Here is a 14,525-nt window from a genome sequence, read left to right on the forward strand (position 1 = left end):
CCCCATAGCCCAGATAACACCATGCATTAATGTATTATAAGCATAGTAGAAGTACAAGCAAATGAAATATAGCAGTAAGCGTGTGTCTAGCCTAATAGCAGGGTATGCAGGGGTAAGGTTGCATCAAGGTAGAGGCCATCAAGTAAGCATACTACCATGCAAGTCCTATCATAGTATGATTATAACAATAAAGTAAAGCAATAGCAGTTCTATATTAGCCATGCATAATAGGTGCTACGAGATTGGGTGGGATGTGGCACCTTTAGTGCAGTCGTCTCCGTACTCCTCACGGTACTCATGATCCTCATCCGTCTAGTTCTCCTCCGAGTCTGCATATGTTCGAATTATAGTCACGTTAGCGACGTCTATAGAATAGCACAAAGAAGCAATGAAAATTCAAAAGACCAAATGCACTCAAACATGGGTTCATTGCATAAAGCTCGATTTTAGATGAATTTTGGTCCTAGTCTTATATTTTTCTGAGTTTGTATGATTTAGTTATGAGTTCCCGAAGTTTCAATCATTTTGAAAAATGGGAAAAGGCTAAATTAATCTTGGGTTGACACGTGTCACACTATGGCTGGTCCACGTGGCATGCTAATGCTAGCATGACATCAGCATGGCATCATCATCTTAGTTCCGAGCTGATAGGTGGGGTCCCGCTGATGTCAGCATGACATCATCAATGTCATCAGTTCTGACAGGTGGGACCAGGGGCTCTTGGGTCACTGACATGTGGGTTTGGTCAAAGTCAACGTTGATCGGTCAATGGTCAATACAGGCTGGGCCTCAACTGGGCTAGTTGGGCCTAGATTTGGGCCAGGCTTTGGCCTGCCATGTGGCGCGCACTGGTGCGGCCACGTCGTCTTACTAGGCCACTAACGGGCTGTGGTCCATAGGCGCAGGTGAGGCGCGGTTCATGGTGAACCCGCCTGCGTTGGTCCATAGACCGCAAAGCTGGTCTATGATGGACTTGGTCCACTTACTCCTTCCTAGGGTTCGGTTCACGTGCACGACATGGTCATGGTCGGAGCTCAGCAGAGCTACTCGGAACGTGGTCGGCGAGGTCATGGTCGGCGTGATTGTGGTCGGAGCTCGGCAGAGCTGCTCAGGACATGGTCGACATGATCGTGGTCGGTGTGATCGTGGTCGGAGCTCAGCAGGAGCTGCTCGAGACATGGTCGATGTGATCGTGGTCGGCGTGATCGTGGTCGGAGCTTGGCGGAGCTGCTCGGGTCGTGTGGCCAGCATGGTCATCGAGGGAAAAATCCCCTGCTCTTCCCTGACTGGGCTCCCGCCGGCGGTGAGGTCACCGGCGAGCCTCTTGGGCGGTACTGGTGTGCAATTAAGGTAGGCAAAGGCATCGCCAAGCCTCGGCGAGTGCAGTGGTGGGGTCAAGGTGGCGGCTATGGCTTCCTAGGGTTCCAGCCATGGTGAATGGCGGCGTGGGTTCGTCGGCGTGCCCGGTCAGGGCTGTAGTGGTAGTGAGAGCCTAGTTGGAGGAGCGTGTAAGTTCATGGTGCTTCTTCGGCCATGGTGGGCGTGTTGAAGGAGCTCCTAGTACTCCCAGTGGCTCCGGCCACGGTGGTGGGGGCAAAATAGAGGCAGGTGGCGCTCCAACAAGGTGCGGTGCAGCAACATAGGGCTCCGGTGGCTTCATCCTCGGCTAAGGTGAGTGCAGTGTGTCTCTCGTCATGGTGGAGCTAGTCGGGGTGTCAACAGTTGCCTTTACCGTGATGTAGAAGACATGGTGGTCTCACCATGGTTGTGCTCTTGGCCATGGTGAGCGTGTCCGTGCATGTGCTCTCCTGCTCCGATGTACAACGTCATGGCTAGGGTCCTCCTTTTGGCTGATGGCAGTGTGCACGGCGTGTCCTAGGTCTTGGCAAGCGTGGCCATGGCGGTCTCCCTAACTAACCAGTCGGCTAGGCTGAAGCTTGAAGCTTCAGCAAGGTTTCAATCATGGCGGTGCACGTTCCATTTGGCTAAGGAGGTGGTCTCAGCAAGATGGCTCACCGCAGGGTTTGTGGTGGTAGGATGGTGATGTGGTGGTAAGGCGAGGTCATGATGAGGCGATGCAGTGCCATGCCGAGTAGCTACGTCGATGTAGCTGTTTGGGGCGGCGCTCTTGGCTCCAGCGAGGTCCTCCCCGCAGTGGCTTCCTACTCCACCTTGCTTCTCCCTCCTCCCTCTCTCTCGGCTTGACACTGTGTGGTGCTGTGCCACCAGCGGCGGTGGCGAATGGGCTGAGGGTTAGGGCTCACAGATGTTGGCTTTTATAGCCGAGCTCCAAGGGCTCCAATGGCGGACGGTGATCGGGCGGTGGTGAAACAGTGCGATGCATCCGACGGCTCGCAGTGTGGTAGCATAGGTGCGGCGCAAGGGGGAATAAGGTCATGCGATTTGCATGACCCTAGGCCCATGCCTGCTCCATGGTCGGCTCCCAGTCGTGTGGGAGAGGTTAGCGTGGGTGAGGGGAAGAAGACGCTACTGTGCTGACAAGCGGGGTCGGGTCATCAAGCGCTTGGCACGATGTGGCTGCATGCGGCGCACAGGCGGTAGGGTGCAGCTAGGCTGGCTTTGTGGGCCACGTGAGCGAGTGGGAGGGCAGGTGGCTAGCTAGCTGGGCCGGTCGAGGCAGGCTGAGCTGCTGCTGCTCCCTCTTCGTTCCTTTCTCTTTTATTTGTTGCCCATTTGGTGTAGGGTTTATCATAAATATTAAGTAGTTCGTTAAACATCACATAAGGCAAAAGAATCCAAATCACAAGTGGGTCTAAGGATGCATGCAAGATTTATTTATTTAGGAATTTAATTACACATGGGGCATAAAACCAAACTATGCTTATGATTTTAACCTAGTTGGGTCACATCCATTCCAAAACTAGTGTTTGGCTTCTACATGTGTCACTCCACATCACATAGGGCTAAAACAAAAATTTTGTAGTTGTGATTTTTGGTGTGTGGATTTTTGGGTTGTTACAGTCCTACCCCCTTAACAGAATCTCGTCCCCGAGATTAAAGCGTAACGTACTCTTCGAAGAGGTAAGGATATTGTAGCTGGAGGTCAGACTCTTTCTCCCATGTTGCTTCTCTCTCAGTGTGATTGCTCCATTGGACCTTGCACATAGGAATAGTTTTGCTTCGGGTCTCTTTGGTATCTCTACCCAGAATTCGGATAGGATGTTCTTTATACTCAAGAGTATCTTGAATGTCGAGTGTATCAGTTGGAACTACTTCATTGGGCACTCTTAAACACTTGTGTAACTATGAGACATGGAATATGAGATGTACACTCGCCAATTCCTCAGGTAGCTCAAGTTTGTAAGCAAGTTTTCCAATTCTCTTGCGTATCTTGTATGGCCCAACAAATCTAGGGGCAAGCTTGCCTTTCATGTGGAATCTGACAGTTCCACATGTAGTGGGGATACCTTGAGATAGATGAAGTCTCCCACATTGAACTCAAGTTCTCTTCTTCTTTGGTCAGCATAGCTCTTGTATCGACTTTGGGCAATTCTCAAATTCTCCTTCACTTGAGCAACTCCTTCTTCTGCATCTTAGATCTTAGCGGAATCAAAGAATGATCTTTCACCCGGTTGAGACCACATCAAAGGTGTCTTACACGGTCTGCCATACAGAGCTTCAAATGGCGACATATTGATACTGGCTTGGTAGCTGTTGTTGTAAGAGAACTCTGCATAGGGTAGGCATTTCTCCCAATCAGAGCCATAATTCAGTACACTAGCACGAAGCATGTCTTCTAAGATATGATTTACTTGTTCTGTCTGTCCATCTGTCTGTGGGTGATAAGCGGTACTGCAATCAAGTTTGGTTCTAATGGACTTGTGTAGAGCATCCCAGAATTAGGACACAAACTGAGGACCATGATCAGATACAATACTAGAGGGAGCTCCATGTCAGTCTAAGAATATGCTCAACATATAGATCTACTAATTTTTCGGCATCGGTCTTGGTCTTAACTGGTACAAAGTGAGCAATCTTGGTCAAACGATCAACAATCACCCAGATGGAATCATTGCCTTTCTGCGAATGGGGCAATCCAACTATGAAATCCATGGATATGCTCTCCCACTTCCACTCAGGAACGTCAAGAGGCTTTAACAATCCTGCCAGCCTTTGATGTTCAGCCTTGACTCTATTACAGGTGTCACATCATGCCACATGTCCCGCAATGTCTATCTTCATGCCTTTCCACCAAAAGTGTTTCTTCAAGTCTTGATACATCTTTGAACCTCCAGGGTGAATACAGTACTTAGAATCATGAGCTTCTGACAGAATTTCCTCTCATAGTGCTGGATTAGAAGGAACACAGATTCTATCCTTGAACTAGATGGTTCCTTGTTCATCTTCATGGTGGTTGGTCTTGTAGCCTAGTTTCATTAGACCATGGAGATATTTGATCTCTTCACAACTTTTCTGAGCTTGACAAATGCGATCTGTGAGATCATACTGTATGCGAAGCTCATTCAACAAGTCATGCGATAGTATCTCAAGTTGGAAATCTTCAATCTCTTCCTTGAGCTCAGGTGGTACGAATTTAGTGATTAAAGTGTGACAGTAACTCTTGCGACTAAGAGCATCTATGACTACATTAGCTTTTCCTGGATGATAGTGAATTTCTAGGTCATAGTCCTTGATCAACTCTAGCCATCGACGTTGCCTCATATTTAGATCTTCCTGAGTGAAAAAGTACTTCAAGCTCTTGTGATCCGTATAGATATCACACTTATTGCCTATCAAGTAGTGTCTCCAGATCTTCAAGGCATGCACAACTGCTGCTAACTCAAGATCATGGGTTGGGTAACGGTTCTCGTGTTCTTTCAACTATCGAGAAGCATATGCAATCACTCTTCCACCTTGCATCAATACACAACCAAGTCCTTGATGGGATGCATCACAATAGACCACAAAATCTTTGCTGATATCAGGCAATGCTAGCACAGGAGTTGTGGTAAGTTTTTGTTTCAATTCCTAGAAGCTTTGTTCACACTCGAGCATCCATTCAAACTCCTTAGTCTTCTTTAGAAGGTTGGTCATTGGACAGGCTATCTTGGAGAAGTTTTCGATGAATCGGCGATAATATCCGGCCAATCCCAAGAAACTTCTGATTTCTGTCACATTATGAGGTTGATCCCACTCTTTCACAGCTTCAATCTTGGCTAGGTCAACTACGACACCTTTAGCTGATAGTACATGGCCTAGGAAGGCAACTTCCTATAACCAAAATTTGCATTTGCTGAACTTTGCAGTAGAGCTGATGTTGTGCTAATTTCTCAAGCATGGTTCTCAGATGATGTTCATGTTCTTCAGCGGTGGGTGAATAAACAAGAATGTCATCAATGAATACTACCACGAACTTATCCAGATCATCCATGAAAACCTTATTCATCATGTTCATGAAGTATGCGGGAGCATTCGTGAGTCCAAAGGACACCACAGTGAACTCAAACTGCCCATACCTAATCACAAAAGCTATCTTCGGGATGTCACTCTCTTGAATCTTCATCTGATGATAGCCAGATTTGAGATCAATCTTGGAGAAATACTTGGCACCTCAAAGCTGATCAAGCAGATCATCGATTCTTGGCAGAGGGTACTTGTTCTTGATGGTGACTGCGTTCAAGTTTTGGTAATCAATGCACATTCTCATTGAGCCATCCTTCTTCTTAACAAATAGAACAGGGGATCCCTAGGGTGAAGCACTGGGTCTAATATACCCCTTTGATATGAGCTCATCAAGCTGTTTCTTGAGCTCGGCCAGTTCATCAACTGACATGCGATAGGGTCTCTTGGCAATGGGTCCTGTTCTCGGCAAAAGATCAATGATAAACTCTACATCATGGTCTGGTGGCATACCCGGTAATTCTTTGGGGAATACATCGGGGTAGTCTCTGACCACAGGCACATCATGAATTGTCTTCTCCTCTTTTTGTGACTCTGAACTGGCTTTAAGGGCACATAGGATAGAAGTGGACCTTCTGGACTGGGGTTCACATCTAATAACTTGGCCTGATGGGTGGGTCACTTGGACGTATCTAGGTGAACATGATGTGATACCTCAGTGAATGGTTAGCCAATCCATACCTAAGATGACATCTAGGTTAGTGGAAGGTAACAGGGTTAGGTCGGCTTTAAAGATAAGACCTTCAATGGTAAGACTCACTCCCTTACAGATGTGGGTGCATTTTAGGTCTCCTAAAGGTGAACTGGTGATGATAGGCTTTCCACATGGGGTTACAGGCAGGTCATGCTCTTGTGCAAATTTGGATGATATGTAAGAACAAGTTGCTCCAGAGTCAAATAGAACTAATGCAGTATTGCTGTTAACTAAAAACATACCGTACACTATGTCAGGGGCAGCTTGTGCTTTCTCGGTGTCCAGATGGTTGAGACATCCATGAGTAGCAGATCCCTTGAACTAAGACTTCTGAGCGGCTAAGTTCTGAGGGCACTCAGTGGCTTTGTGGCTTTGTTGGCCACAAGCGAAGCAGGTGAAAGGCATACCGCCTGTAGGGGTTGGCGCAGGTGCCTTCTAGTTTCTAGTGCTTGGTGCAGGGCGGTTCTGTGCTGGGCATTCATTCACTGAGCGGGGATGGTTGAAATGGTCCTAAGTGTTGCGGTCCTGAGCATAATGGTCCTAGGTATAATGATCCTAAGCAGGGCGGGAGTATTTGGCGGTGTAGCCTCCACTACCCCTACTCGATCTAGGGTTGTCATCCCTGTTGTGGCAAGAGCATTCCCTGGATGGTGCATCCTTGCGGAACCTCTTGCGATCATGGCCGTGGAAGGACTCCTTAGGCTTACGCTTCCTCTCCCTGTACTCTTCTCTAGCTTCAGCATGGTCCTTCTCGATCTGGATGCAACAATCCACTAGAGCACACAACGTGCTACTCTCAATACCGCCAAACTTTAGCTTGATGTGTGGGTTAAGTCCCTTGCGGTAATAGTACAACTTCTCTGTCTCAGAGTTCACAACATAGGAAGGTGCATAGCGCAGAAGGTTGGTGAAACAAGTAGTGTACTCAGTCACCCTGTCCTTTCCCATCTTGATGTTGCGGAACTCCTTGGCTTTAGCCTCCATGATATCCTTGGGAATGTGATACTCAGTGAATGCTTCGACGAACTCATCCCATGAGATGTTTGTAGGGTTCTCATGGGAATCACTGAAACTGTCCCACCAGGCACATGCTACACCTGTGAGCTGGTGTGTGGCAGCTCCAACACACTCATCGTCGGTGAAAGTAGTGAGGTCAAGCTTCTTCTCCATCTCCTTGAGCCAGTCATCTGGCCACAAGCGGGTCAGGGTCGGTGCCATCATAGGTAGGTGGCCTTAGTTTTAGAAATCCCTCCAACTTCCTTTGGAAGTCATTCTGCTGACCTCCCTAGCGATGGTTTGCTCCATTAACAAGAGCTGCAAGAAGTTGAGTCTATTGTGCCATCACTTCTGCTAGGTTCGGTGGTGGTGGTGGTAGAATGTTCTCCTTAGGCGGCGGGGTATTCTCCAGGTTGAAGGGTATCCCTCCACGTCCATGGCCATGGCCACGGTTGTTGCCACCACGCCCCCCATTTGGTTCGACTAGTTTCGGTGGTGGGCGCACGTCCACGGTTCATTAGGCGATCAGATCGGCGGTTCGGCATCTGCAACACTGGATCATAGGAATTTTAGTGTATGTGCCATAAGTGCTTATAATTCAGTATGATTACATGATTTTGACTGATTTAAAGAAAAACATTTATACTATCCAACACTCATTACAATGAAGCAATAAGATCCATAAGATGTAATAAGATCCAAAACATTCATTACATGGGTTTTATTACATAGCATCGTCTCTAGTAGCTACACTTGGAGACTCACGAGAATCGTACTACGCATAGTGTCTCATATCACATCTCATAAGGGGTACATCATGGGGTACAATTTATGGAAGCCACTGACATGACTCATGACCACGAAGGGTCATCTACTCTAACTCTTACACCACAGCTGGGATACGAACTGTTCTTGATCTCGATCTCCTCGTTAGACTTGTGAAGTCGGGACACGTACTTCAAGGCCTCAGCGAGCTCCTTAGTAGGCTTGGCTCTAGGTAGGGTAGGGCAGGCGTCTAGGTTGAGGTGAGTTGGGGCTAACTCAAACTCCTCTATCCTAGGCTTCGTCTTGCTATGAATCTCCTTGGGTAGCTGATCCCACATACCCTTCATCTCCCTGAGGCGCTTCTTATCAGACTTCTACCAAGCCTACCATGTCCTCTCACACTTGTCCTATAGGTACTTGTTCTGCCTGAGTGCCTCGATTAGGTGACCCTAGTTGCGAACGGCCTTCTTCCTAAACTCCTCTAGATCCTGAGTCATGGTCTTGTTCTAAGATTGGATTTTCAGCATATCAATCCCCTTGGACCTCTCTCTGTCTCCTCTGTGGTTGAACTCAGCCTTCTTGTCAGTCCAACTCTCTCTGCAACTCTAAGACCTTGCTGTCGAGGTAGAAGTTCCTGTTGCCTAGGTCAGCGGCTTTGTCCTGTAAGTCTATGACCTCGATTCTGTGGACTTCTTCACAACGGTTGAGCTCGTCCTGTAGCTTGGCAACTGTCTCAAGTAGACTAGCTCACTCCTGTGCTCCCTGTGAGTCTCACTCCTAGTACTCCCATAGAAGGGCCTGGTTCTAATGTCTCCTCTGCTCTAGCTGGGTCACGTACCTGTCCTGCTCTGATAGGTGGATAGCTAAGACACGAAGGCATCTATCCTCCTCGGCAAGGATAACTCTAGCCGGCTACGAAACTCTGCTCACTAGGGGTAAGGCTAAGGTCGAGGGCCTGGGGAAGTAGATGGAACTCTGTCAGTCTTTAGATGCTTGTAGTGGTCCCTCATCACTCTACAAAGTGCCTTATGTGAGATAGCTTGCAGTCCCTCCTCGACTATGTCCTCTATAGTCAACTCGGTGAAAGCTGGGACAGAAGGTAAGGTAGTGCTAGCTGGGAACTCGACTGAGGTGACAATCGGTCCCTTCGATTCCTCCTTCCTGAGCTGGCTTCCCGGTGTAGGAGACCTTGACAAGCTCGTTGGGAACTCCTAACATGACGAGAACTCAGCAAAGGGTTTGTGCAAAACCCTCGAGCTCACGTAGGCCGAAGGTGAGCTTGGCGTGGTCTAGAGGTAGCGGTCCTAGAGGTGGCCAGTCGACGTTCGTTGCCATCTACATCTTTTAAGGAACAGGTGTTGGCAGGGTCAATAATAGATGAGCCTTGCATAAAAGAAAATGCAGGGTCGGTATATAACCGAAGGATGGGCTGTTCACATCCTATTCTATCATCCATTTCTGAGGGTTTGTCCTATGGTCAAGTATGGCTCTGATACCAACTGAAATGACCTGATTTCCGCGAAGGGAAATCCACAAAGTCGAAGTGTATTATGACCATTGTAGATCATATTACCCAAATTCTAGTCAAATACCACATCCATACAACAACAATATCAGAGTACATAAAGTGTAGAATTATATAAATTATTACTATCACCGCATTGGTAGAATCAAAAGTAGTATTCATTCAGAATAGCTTAAAGATAAGATCGCCAAACTCGAGCGTAGGAATGAACCCCTCAACCATCAAACTCCTCGGAGCTATACTCCTCAGCAGAACCTGTGTGCCAAAATTTATCAGTACGATTTGTACTGGCCACTCCCACCCTATGAGCATTGCTTTGTGGAAATTGGATGCAAGTTCGATATAATCAAAAAGGAACCTATAAAGCTGGGTTTCCTATGTATTAGCATATCAAGTGTATAATAATAGTTGGTCAAGTTTTAACACTACACATTCCACCCTATTTCCGTCTAGAGCCAGGTTTCGATCCTGGGATCAATATACCACCATCACCATACCATCACCATACCATCAGCTCAGTCAATAGGCCAACTCCCTCTCGGCACTGCCTCAAGGCCCGTAGCCCCTGGCTACGACCGACACTCTCTCATGGGGAAGAAGAGAAGGACTCAGTCTCACTATCTAGTTTAAGTGAAACCCAGGAAAGGTCCATAGCCGACAAGTCAGCACATGTATCGATCGATCAACCATACACTCTGCAGAGGTTTTACATAACCACAAGATCTGCCTTCTTCACTAACCATCATCAACTGGGCTGATTCGGGCCTGCTTGCTAGCCTAGGATAATGCCACTCTACCATTTAGCCCCGGTACACCCCAAGTCTAGTCTGGGGTGGCTGCAACTGTGAGTCATGAGCCAGGTCCACAAGGTCTCTATGAAGTCTCGGAAGGGTGTGGGGGAAATCCTCCGCACCCCGTACTTCCTTACACTGTCCGCTATCAACCTAGCAGTAGTGGCAATATCCTACCAAGTAGTCCGGCCGTCCCGCACCATATAGGGTGAGTGGTACGTAAGGCTTTTTGGTGAATCTGAGTACTAGTAAGTCCTTAGGGATGACCAAGCTAGAATGTCTCCATCAAGGTTTCCATTTATCATGCCACCACAGCACCTCCATCCCGGGCTCCTCCCATCATAGGTTCACACCCTAGGACCACCTCATATACCATTTACCCACCACAGGTATCCATTCTAGGGGTGCCCAGGTAGCACCCCATGGCAAGACTTGCCCTAGGCTCGTCGTATACTCCAACTTGGTTGACACAACCCTCACCCTCCACACACCCAAGTCACACACGCAGCACTCTCCCCATAGCCCAAATAACACCACGCATTAATGTATTATAAGCGTAGTAGAGGTACAAGCAAATGAAATATAGCAGTAAGCATGTGTCTAGCCTAATAGTAGGGTATGTAGGGGTAAGGTTGCGTCAAGGTAGAGGCCATCAAGTAAGCATACTACCATGCAAGTCCTATCATATTATGATTATAACAGTATAGTAAAGCAATAGCAGTTCTATATTAGCCATGCGTAATAGGTGCTATGAGATTGGGTGGGATGTGGCACCTTCAGTGCAGTCATCTCCGTACTCCTCACGGTACTCACGATCGTCGTCCATCTGGTTCTCCTCCGAGTCTGCATACATTCGAATTATAGTCGTGTTAGCGACGTCCATAGAATAGCACAAAGAAGCAATGAAAATTCAAAAGAGCCAAATGCACTCAAACATGGGTTCATTGCGTAAAGCTCGATTTTAGATGAATTTTGGTCCTAGTCTTGTATTTTTCTGAGTTCGTATGATTTAGTTATGAATTCCTGAAGTTTCAATCATTTCTAAAAATGGGAAAAGGTTGAATTAATCCTAGGCTGACACGTGACACATTGTGGCTGGTCCACATGGCATGTTGATGCCAGCATGATGTCAACATGGCGTCATCATCTCGGTTTCGAGCTGACAGGTGGGGTCCCGCTGATGTCAGCTTGACGTCAGCATGACGTCATCAATGTCATCAGTTCTGATAGTGGGACTGGGGGCTCTTGGGTCACTGACATGTGGGTTTGGTCAAAGTCAATGTTGATCGGTCAACAGTCAATACAGGCCAGGCCTCGACTGGGCTGGTTGGGCCTAGATTTGGGCCAGGCTTTGGCCTGCCACGTGGCACGCACTGGTGCGGCCACGTTGTCTTACTGGGCCACTAACAGGCCGTGGTCCACGGGCGTAGGTGAGGCGTGGTTCATGGTGAACCCGCCTGTGTTGGTCCATAGACCATAGAGCTGGTTTATGATGGACTTGGTCCACTTACTCCTTCCTAGGGTTTGGTTCACGCGGCGAAGCTGCTCAGAACGTGGTCGGCGAGGTCGTGGTCGGCGTGATCGTGGTCGGAGCTCAGTGGAGCTGCTCGGGACATGGTCGATGTGATCGTGGTTGGCATGATCGTGGTCGGAGCTCGACGGAGCTGCTCGGACGTGGTTGACATGATCGTGGTCGGCGTGATCGTGGTCGGAGCTCGGCGGAGCTGCTAGGGTCGTGTGGCCGGCATGGTCGTTGAGGGAAAAAATCTCCTGCTCTTCCCCGATGGGGCTCCCCGCCGGCGGTGAGGTCACCGGCGAGCCTCTCGAGTAGTACTGGTGGCACGATTAAGGTAGGCAAGGCGTCACCAAGCCTCTGCGAGTGCAGTGGTGGGGTCAAGGTGGCGGCTAGGGCTTCCTAGGGGTTCCAGCCACGGTGAATGGGCGGCATGGGTTTCATCAGCGTTGTAACACCTCTGGTGTTTTGACCTAGCACTAAAAATTGACATATCATCATGTGCATTGCAAAGCATTCATATAGTATAAAGTTTTGAATGCATTCACTAAATAAGGTTTATTTCATAATGTTGTTATTTCATGTGATGTGTTTCAAAAACCCTAAATAAAGATCATGACCACAAGGGTCAAATTTCATGTGATCATGTGAGGCCATGTGTCATTTGACTCAAATAACCCTAATGGGCCATGTCACTGGTCAAAAATCAAAATTTAAGTAAAAGGAAGACAAATCTAATTTGAATTCAAATTCAATTTATAAAAGTCCTTTTTGCCCCTTTTTACTAATTCAAAATCCATGTGGAATTTGGGGTTTAGGCAAAAAGCAAAGTTGGAGATTATTTTATGTAGATCAACTTTGGTATTCAAAGTTTTTCAAGTTTACATATAAAATTTTGAGTAATTTTGAAATTATTCAAATGCTCAAATGCACCCCAAATTCAAATTTCAAAATGGATGCAGAATTTGAAAATATTTCTAGAAGCAAAGTTGTAGAGTTTGAAAAATTGAACAACTTTCATTTTTGGAGATTTTCAACTTCTTTAGAAAATTTGTGAGTAATTTGAAAAATGGACGTAGTGGCAGTTTTGTAATTATTTCAAAAATCAACCTCCACCTCTGTGCTTGCCGCCGGCACCACGCGGAGGTCACCGCCGATCGGATTTCGCTGCTTCTTCGCACGTTGACACGCAGCCGGTACCGTGGCGAGCGTGGGCGTGCGCTGTCGACGCTGGGCAACACCTTCCCGGCTATAAATAGCAGCCGCCGCCGTCGTCATTCCCGTTTTTCCCCTTCTGCTCTGCTCCGCTACCAGCTTGCTCCGCCGCTCGCCGTAGCCTCCGTCGAGCAGCATCCGTCGTGCCCAGCTACGCCTACGTGATCGCCTCGGCCTTGTGCCTCTCTGCGGCTTGTCTACGCCACTTGGGTTGACCGGAGTCGCCCGGCGCAACTGCTTCTTCCCCGAGCCCGGCCGGAGCTCCGCCAGCATCGTCCTCGACGTGGCTAGGCCATTCCAGACCATCTCCGCCTTCACCGAACGTACCGGCGTGACCGTGGTGAGCTACTGAGCGCGATACTTACCTTGTTTTAGACTCTACTGCGCCATTGCTGGGGTTACGCCGTGAGCCATCGTGCTCAAGCTGCCATGGTCGGCGTGGAGCTTTCTCCGGCGCGCCTTCTTCCGATATGAGGGCTGGGATGGGTTCGTAGTAGTGTGTAGATCATTTTGGTGAGGTCGGCCTCGCCGGAGCGTCACCGTCGGCGCATTTTGTGGCCGGTCAGTGAGGGCAGTGCCGTCGTGACATGTTTGAGTCACTGACGGGTGGGGTCAGCCTGTCAGTGCGAGTGAGGAAGAAGAACAGTGAAAATTTTTATTTTCTGAATTTGTGAATAGTGCTGAAACTTTGGGAATTTGTAGGAAATTCATGAATGCTCCAAAAATTATGAAATTTTGTGTGTAGCCTCTGTACATGCTCTAGTATGGTTTAAAAATTTGAAACTTGAAATTTGAATACATTTTTAATGTTCAAATATTCAGTCCATTAATTAATAAATGGAATTTCCATGATTTTTGTAGGCCACTATATAATTCCAAAAATTATGAAATTTGTTTTGGTATACTAATTTGTCATGAGGAAGCTTACATAAAATTTTCAGGTCATTTGGAATAAGTTCATTTTTGGGCTTATTTCCAAATTAATTCAAAAATAAATAAAAGCAAACCCTAAGTGTTAGATTAGTGCTTGATCTTGTTTTGGTCATGTTTTGTGACCAGTAGGGTTTCAAGATCAGAGTGATCAGAGAGTTCACCGTAGTGGTCGGAGAGTTCACCGTAGTGGTCGGAGAGTTCACCGTAGTGGTCGGAGAGTTCACCGCAGTGGTTGAAGAGTTCATCGTAGTGGTCGGAGAGTTCACCGTAGTGGTCAAAGAGTTCACCGCAGTGGTCGGAGAGTTCACCAAAGTGGTCGGAGAGCTCGTTGAAGTGGTCGGTGCTGGAGTGGTCACATCCGTTACGAATATGGTTTGGTTAGTTTGGCTTGTAACTGTACCATGGAGGAAAGTTGTATTCAAGGTGTTGTTATATTTCATGCACCATGAAAGCATCATGTTTACATTATCATCATGTTGAAGAATATGCTATTATTTCATGTAGAACCCGAGAGTGAAATAATTCTAGTTGAGCAAGTTCTGGAAGAATCCCCAGTTGTCACGGGATTCGATAATCGTGATACTGATCCGAAACCTGAGATCGTCAATGAAGGCAAGCCCCAATTTATGCATTAAACCCTTACCTTATTTACTTTGAAAAGTTTATCAACTA

This window comes from Miscanthus floridulus, chromosome 6, assembly GCF_019320115.1.
Source record: "Miscanthus floridulus cultivar M001 chromosome 6, ASM1932011v1, whole genome shotgun sequence".
In the NCBI taxonomy this organism is placed as follows: domain Eukaryota; kingdom Viridiplantae; phylum Streptophyta; class Magnoliopsida; order Poales; family Poaceae; genus Miscanthus; species Miscanthus floridulus.